Source organism: Brienomyrus brachyistius, chromosome 11, assembly GCF_023856365.1.
Source record: "Brienomyrus brachyistius isolate T26 chromosome 11, BBRACH_0.4, whole genome shotgun sequence".
NCBI classification, from domain to species: Eukaryota; Metazoa; Chordata; class Actinopteri; order Osteoglossiformes; family Mormyridae; genus Brienomyrus; species Brienomyrus brachyistius.
The window spans coordinates 21,296,146-21,302,675 of NC_064543.1; the positions used below are offsets into that span (position 1 = coordinate 21,296,146).

General features: G+C 43.6%; 1 long non-coding RNA gene across 1 annotated transcript; it reads left to right on the forward strand.

Moving 5' to 3' along the window:
* The first annotated feature begins 471 nt into the window (after nucleotides 1-471).
* LOC125751882 (uncharacterized) lies at nucleotides 472-3,834 on the forward strand. Its single transcript, XR_007400805.1, has 3 exons — nucleotides 472-1,315; nucleotides 2,171-2,420; nucleotides 2,991-3,834. It is a non-coding gene; the product is annotated as an uncharacterized LOC125751882 (long non-coding RNA).
* Nucleotides 3,835-6,530: the final 2,696 nt, after the last annotated feature.

Below are 6,530 nucleotides of genomic sequence, written 5' to 3' on the forward strand. Positions count from 1 at the left end.
TAACAGGAAGGTCACAAGTGCAAAAAAACAGCTCAGTGTAACAGTGGCGTGCAGAAAGGCTTCACTGGACACACAACTCTCCAGGCCCTGCAGTGGTGCAGTGGTGGGTCCTACCTGCTAGCATGCAGGGACACTGAATCAAGTGGCTGTTGAGTGTATAAATCATTGAATATACAGATGCAAACAATAAACAGAAAAGCCATCTCAGGCCAGGCTTTGTTGAAGTAGACATAAAGGTTAAATTTAGATGGCAAGTCAAATATTAAAAAAACAAACTGAAAAGTTGCAGTGTATTCATACAGTAAAAAACAGTTTTCTTCATATTTTCCTGTTCAGGAATTTTAATCTGCACATTTACACAGTCACCTCCAGCTGACACAAAAATGAATCGGCCTACAGTTTTTGCAAAGAGTCCATTCATGGTAAAGTCCACATTTTTTTTTTTACTGTTTTTTTTTTCCGTAAGGGAAAAATGTGAATTTTTTTACTTGATATATATTTGGGCCGAATGGCCTCCTCTCGTTTGTAAATTTCTTATGTTCTTATATGACAAATGCTTGCGGCGCGTCAACAGATTTTTTTTTTTCTGAACAAGGTATATTTTAATTACTACAAACTGTAAATCCAGGCCAGATTAAGTAGCTTCCCAGTTTCAAGAGGTTCTCAGTTTTCTACCTCTGTCATCGTATGTGGTGAGTATTATTTAAAGAGAGGGAGCAGCAGGAAAATCGCTATGCTGAACCGCCGTAACCACATCTAAGCAACGTATCTGGAAGGAGCGGCACCGAGCCCAGCCAGCAGCCTTCGGCAGTCGGAGAATTGCCCCTGTGTCGTCTGCCGTGTTTGTGTTCATGCTAGCGTAGCGATATGCACAGCAAGAACTTTTCACACGCAGCCAAAAGATCTTCACCTCTTGTTTTTCACCCAAGCCCACAGCAGATGAGAGGAATACCATCTCCCAGGGCGCTAGTTTCTAAGAACCGGCTGCTCTCCTTGTTCGAGACAATCAGTCCCCAGTGGTCGACATCTGTTTGGCAGCCAGACCCTGTGGTGCACTGGGACCAGCCATGAGGGCCAGAATGAGGCCCCTCCCTTTCTTAAAACCCCTCCCCGGCTACTGTGTACAGCTGAAACGCTCCTAACCAAAGCAGCTTTGCAGTTTTGCCAGTTCCAGGGAACGTGGGCTTCCAGTGTCATCGTCGAAGAACAAAGGAAGACTCCGGCATTGCTCATTTGCTGTAGAGAACCGTCCAATCACAGACGCTGTGCAATCTGTCCATGTCTTTAGGACACATGATGGATCAGGAGAATGGAGGTAGTTCACCGCTGAGGAAAGACACACCAGACAGGCAGTGATTCTCCACAGTGACAACTCTGCCGGCGTGTTGCTAGGTCACACTGCCCCCTTAGGGCAGGAAGAGGGCAAGCGGCCTCCATGGGCTCATTAATGTGGGACACCAGAGTGTCAAAGAGCCGCTGCCTTTTGAAGATGCAGCAGGGTCGCCTGCCTGCGGATGCATGCGCGCATTTCCCATGCAAAGTTCCTGTGATAGTGTCATGTTTCATTTAGCACCAGTATGGAATATAATCATTTGCAGGAAATAAAACAGGGAAAAAGCCACATGCAGAACTGAACATATGTGGGTTAATGGGTCTGCAGGCAGCCCGTCTGCATTTAATAATAAAAATAATATTTAATCTGACATTTAATTAGAAATGAGCCAATATGTTCTGTATCTGCAAATTTCGATCATTCTTATCGCTGTTCATCCTGGTCGGGGTCACAGGAGGTCCGGGGCTTATCCGTGGGTGGTGGGGTTGGGGGGGGGTACCAGTTCATCACACGGCACATGCACCCACCCAGTAGAAAAAGCTTTTGGCTTATTAAATTAAAAATGCTGATAAATGATTTAATAAATCACTTTTAGATTTGTGTTGCCAAATTGCCTGAATTTTCTCACAAGGGGAAATTCTGTGTATTTTATTACATTCTGTAAGCTGCAAAATCACACTGTGAACACAGCCTTCGCTTGCTGTCTAAGAGCGCAACCATAATTCCATATAGCAGAGTATGTAGTATAACAGGAAACAGTTTCCCCGGGAGGTCTGGAACCTGTCTGCCCAGGCCCTTGTCACCATGCCCCCTAAAACCAAGGGCTGTCACCCACAGGTGCGTACAGCATCGTCCAGGACCTTCAGCCCTGCTAAGCAGGTTATGTGGGAGCAGGAAGGTCACCCAGAAGTTTCCAGAAGCTCATACTTCAACATGGATTGGAAGTGAGAGATGCCTCAATCAAGGGAATTAGACATATAATAAATCTCAAATTTAATGCACTGGGGGGCAACCCAGCCCCTCCCCCAGGATTGTTAGAGGAAGAAACACAAGGTCTGAGGTCTATTGCATGACAGATATCATCAAGGTAGCAAACCTTTATATATACTTCAAGTGCTTTTGATGAAGGTCTTATGCTTCTTGGATGTGGATAGATAATGATGAACTAATGTATTCTGGTGTGTTATGCGGTGTGACTGATTTTGTTGTTAAAATGTTTTACAGAGATTTTCAAAAAATGTAAATTGTTAATTGCATTTAAAATGGCTATTACTTATGAATATTTATATACCTACAGTTATACCATTCCATAGTAAAATATGATTTCATTTTTTAATGTAAATACAGGAAAAAGGAAATGCCTGGAAGTTTGTTATATTTTGTCATTGGTATAGCATAATTAATAAAAGAAGAATTACAGAAGTATATGTGATATAAGGTGTACATTTGGCCAGCATTGGCAGGCATGATGTAGTGTTGCACCAAATTTACAGTGTGGTAATTTTTTTCCACCTAAAGACACACCAACAAAAATGTCTTTTTTATTTGCTGAAGATAGATATGCCGAGAGAGCTGCTGTAGATGTCAGAGATCCACCCACAGATTCCTCTTTTCCGAAGACGTTTTATCTACTATCCCCGTTTTGGTTTTGCCACAGTGGTGGAGATAAGGTGGTGCTGATGTAACCTGCCACAGCGCCGGTCTGTTCCGGTGCCTCTTCCACGCTTGGCTCCTTACCACCGGGGGGATGGCAGAGGACGCAAACGACAGAGTGAAAAGCAGCTCCACACCTTCCACTGCGCCGCCCTGTTCTCCTGGAACAGCATTGGTCGGCGGGGGTCCCGTTCTCCTCCCCAGAAAACGGACGTGCCCCGACACGTCCCACAGGCCCAGCGTGAGCGAGAAGCTCAGAATCAGACCGTGGAGAACATGGCTGGCGTTACTGAACATTTCAACTGGTGCAGAGTCACTGGAGTTTGAATCGGTCTCTGTGGTGACATAACAACAATCATGGCTGCCAGATCAGGCAGTTGGCCATTTCATTATTTATGTTCACTGCCACACCTTCTAGGCCGAAATCCTCTTTGTGCATGAGGCTTGTCTTTACATCTGCGCTCTTTCACGACAGACTCGATTAAAACGCAAGTAGTACTAGCGGAACAAATCAGTACATAAAGGTCCTTAGAGACTTTGGGGAAAGCGTAACATGGCAGAGGGTTTCCAATTAAAATTTAATTGCACATTATCCTCAGAGAATATAAATTCTGCAGCATTTGGCTAAGCAGGCTTTGATACACTATTCCAGTTCATTTCAGATTTTGATCACATTATTTAAATAGCTACAATATGTTGAAAATACCTCTGTGAATATTATTTTTCTTTTCTTTTCTTCTTTTCCTATTAATATACTCGATGCATCTATCCATCCATCCTTGTACCGTTTATTCACTGCTGGGTTATGGGGCATTATGGAATGGGGAATTACTTTTGACATTAAATGGTTAACCAGCTGTTCATTTCTGTTTTAACAGAGTATAAATTATGAAGCACGGAGCAAGATCCTGTCATTCTGGGTTGCCTTGTAAATTATATTAATATTAATAATCCCACTATGGGACTCAAACATAGGGGAGGCGGAGTTTTCTGTAATGGACGGCCCCCCAGGAGCTTGGGGCCCAGTGCCACAGCGACAGTGTGGTCTCTGGTCCCATATCAGTCTTCACCTGTTGTGTCCGGAGCTATTCGGTCCAAAACCAGCATTCAGGTACTTTATCATTATCTTCCTTGATCAGTAGTACCGCCCCTTTAAATATACGACTATGCATGTAAATATATGCATGTAAATATGCAGTTTTCCTCAACATCTGTTAACAGCAGAGAACTGCACAAACTACATTAACTCCTATGGCAAAATTGTTCTTGGCTATTGTTCTTAACAAGTGGTCTCAGTGCTCCCTCTAATGACAATCCAAAGAAATGCATCCAAGGCTTGGCTTAGCTGGCGAAGGCAGATAAATTATTATAATGCAATAAAAAGAGCACGTAGAAATGTGTTCATTAGGACCAGCCTTTATAATTGCCTTCAGTCTCCAGAGGCTAAACACTGTTAATATTTATTACTTCACGTGTTTTAGGCTATTTCACATCTGAAGCCTGAAAAAGTCTTGCTTTTTGCCCAGAATAGCTGCTAGCCCGCCTTCTGTCGGAGGAGACGTGCTGAAGGTGTCTTTATCTGATGAAGCTCGCTGCAACTTTAGATGATTCTCATATTTCTTTGCTTTTATCCTCAGCCAGGATGTCTCATAGGTTTATTATGCTGACACTGCGAGTGAGTCAAATTCAGAAGAAGGACTCGTTATCCGTGTCGTCTATCTAGTTCAGTGTGTTTTCCGCGTAACAACTTATTTCGTAACAGAGACACGGTCCTCCTTGAAACACATTAGCTGTGAACAGAGCAGTATCCCACACCCAAAAGCAGAAGTCAAATTTAGTATTAAACTTATCAAGATAATCCACAGTAACAGTAACATCCAAAACATTATTCTTCTTTGGAAGAGCAAACTGCATTCCAGAGAATCTCAGGAATTCTAAACATGCTATTAAAAACCACACGCTACAAAACTGACAACCAAATAGCTCCCAAGACTGAGCAACAAGCGCTATGGAAGGTGACACTTAAATAAGGCACTGAAGCAGACAGATGCAGGTACTATCCAATAATCAACTTTTAGGCTGGTGAATTTAAATCGGTGCGTCTTAAGTTGCCCCCAAGCTCCCTCTGCTGGTTATGTCAAGACATGGCAGGATCTCCAGAATATTTTATTTTCCATTTGTTCAAGGTATATATATTTCGTATACCTCATCGTGCGCTTCATTAGAAGGTGTTTATTTTGTGCAGGACTGGCCAGCGTGCTGAACCCCATAGCAGCTGGGGTTAAGGGCCATTTGTTCAAAGGCCCAACAACCATATGATTATCCTGTTGGCCAGGGGATTCGAACCCCCCACCTGTTGGTCCCATAACCCACTGACCTACAGCTATCCACAATGGCCTCATTATCAGGTATATCAGCTAACTGACACAAACAGCCTGTTCCTACAAATCAGCCAATCATGGGACTGCAATTTAATACATACAGGACACATCAGAGTCGATGGCTTTACTTACTCTTTGGCTGGGCATTAAAATGACTAAGATACCTGATCTAAGCCATTTTAAATGTGCTGTGAGTGTTTGTTTAATACACTGTGGTACCGGGGTCTCAGAAACAGGCACCTGCTTGGGATTTTCACGCACTTCAGTGTCTAGAGTTTACAGAGGATGCTGTAAATAACTAAGTCATCATCACTGTCAATTTAGTTATTGGAAACGGCTTGTTAATGAGCAAACATGGAGGAGCATAGTTCTCTGATGCAAGCGAGATTGTAGTTACTTGTCCATAACACAAAGGCATGCTGGGAACCGTTTAGCCAGCATTTTACCATTGCCAGTGCTAGCTTGATTGCCAGTATGTCTCCATCCACAGCAATGTAACTTTGTTAAGCTCATAATGGGTGCCAATAAAGGTGCATACTGGGATGCATCTTGTTGGTGTAGAACAGCCAGACTCATTAGGGCTAAGAGGAAGGTCACAAGGGCAAAAATGAAAGCTGAGCTTAGCCCTAGTGTATAGAAAAGCTTCTCCTAAGTCACCATCCCATGAGGTGGCTTTGGAGACAAAGGAGGTTGTACTTGGTAGTTCACAGGGGTAACTAGGAAAATGGCCACTGAGTGTGTAATACAAGTAGGAGGAGGAGATGGTACTGGAGGAGACAGATCAGAGGTTTCAATGGAGAAACACCTGAAAACTCTCAGTGATGAAGGTAAGGCCAAGTGGGGGTTGATTCTTCAAGTAATCTTCAAAGTTCTGATAAAACTGGGGGGAAGCTTTCGGGATTCTAGATCAGCAAGAGCCAGATCCCCTTTCCTGGGCATACAGGAGCACAACGCTCTTCTCCTGATTGTAGCCTCCTTCTGGTACTAGCCTGACATGTGCTTCAGAATCACCTGAGCCTCTCCAAATCCTCCAGCAACATCCAGCGACACATTTCTCCGCTGACAGAAATCCAACCTCCAAATCTTGAAATGAGTTGAGCGCTGATTGGAAGCTAAACAACGACTCAGACAGAGAAACCAGTAGAGGCCACCTGTCCATTATG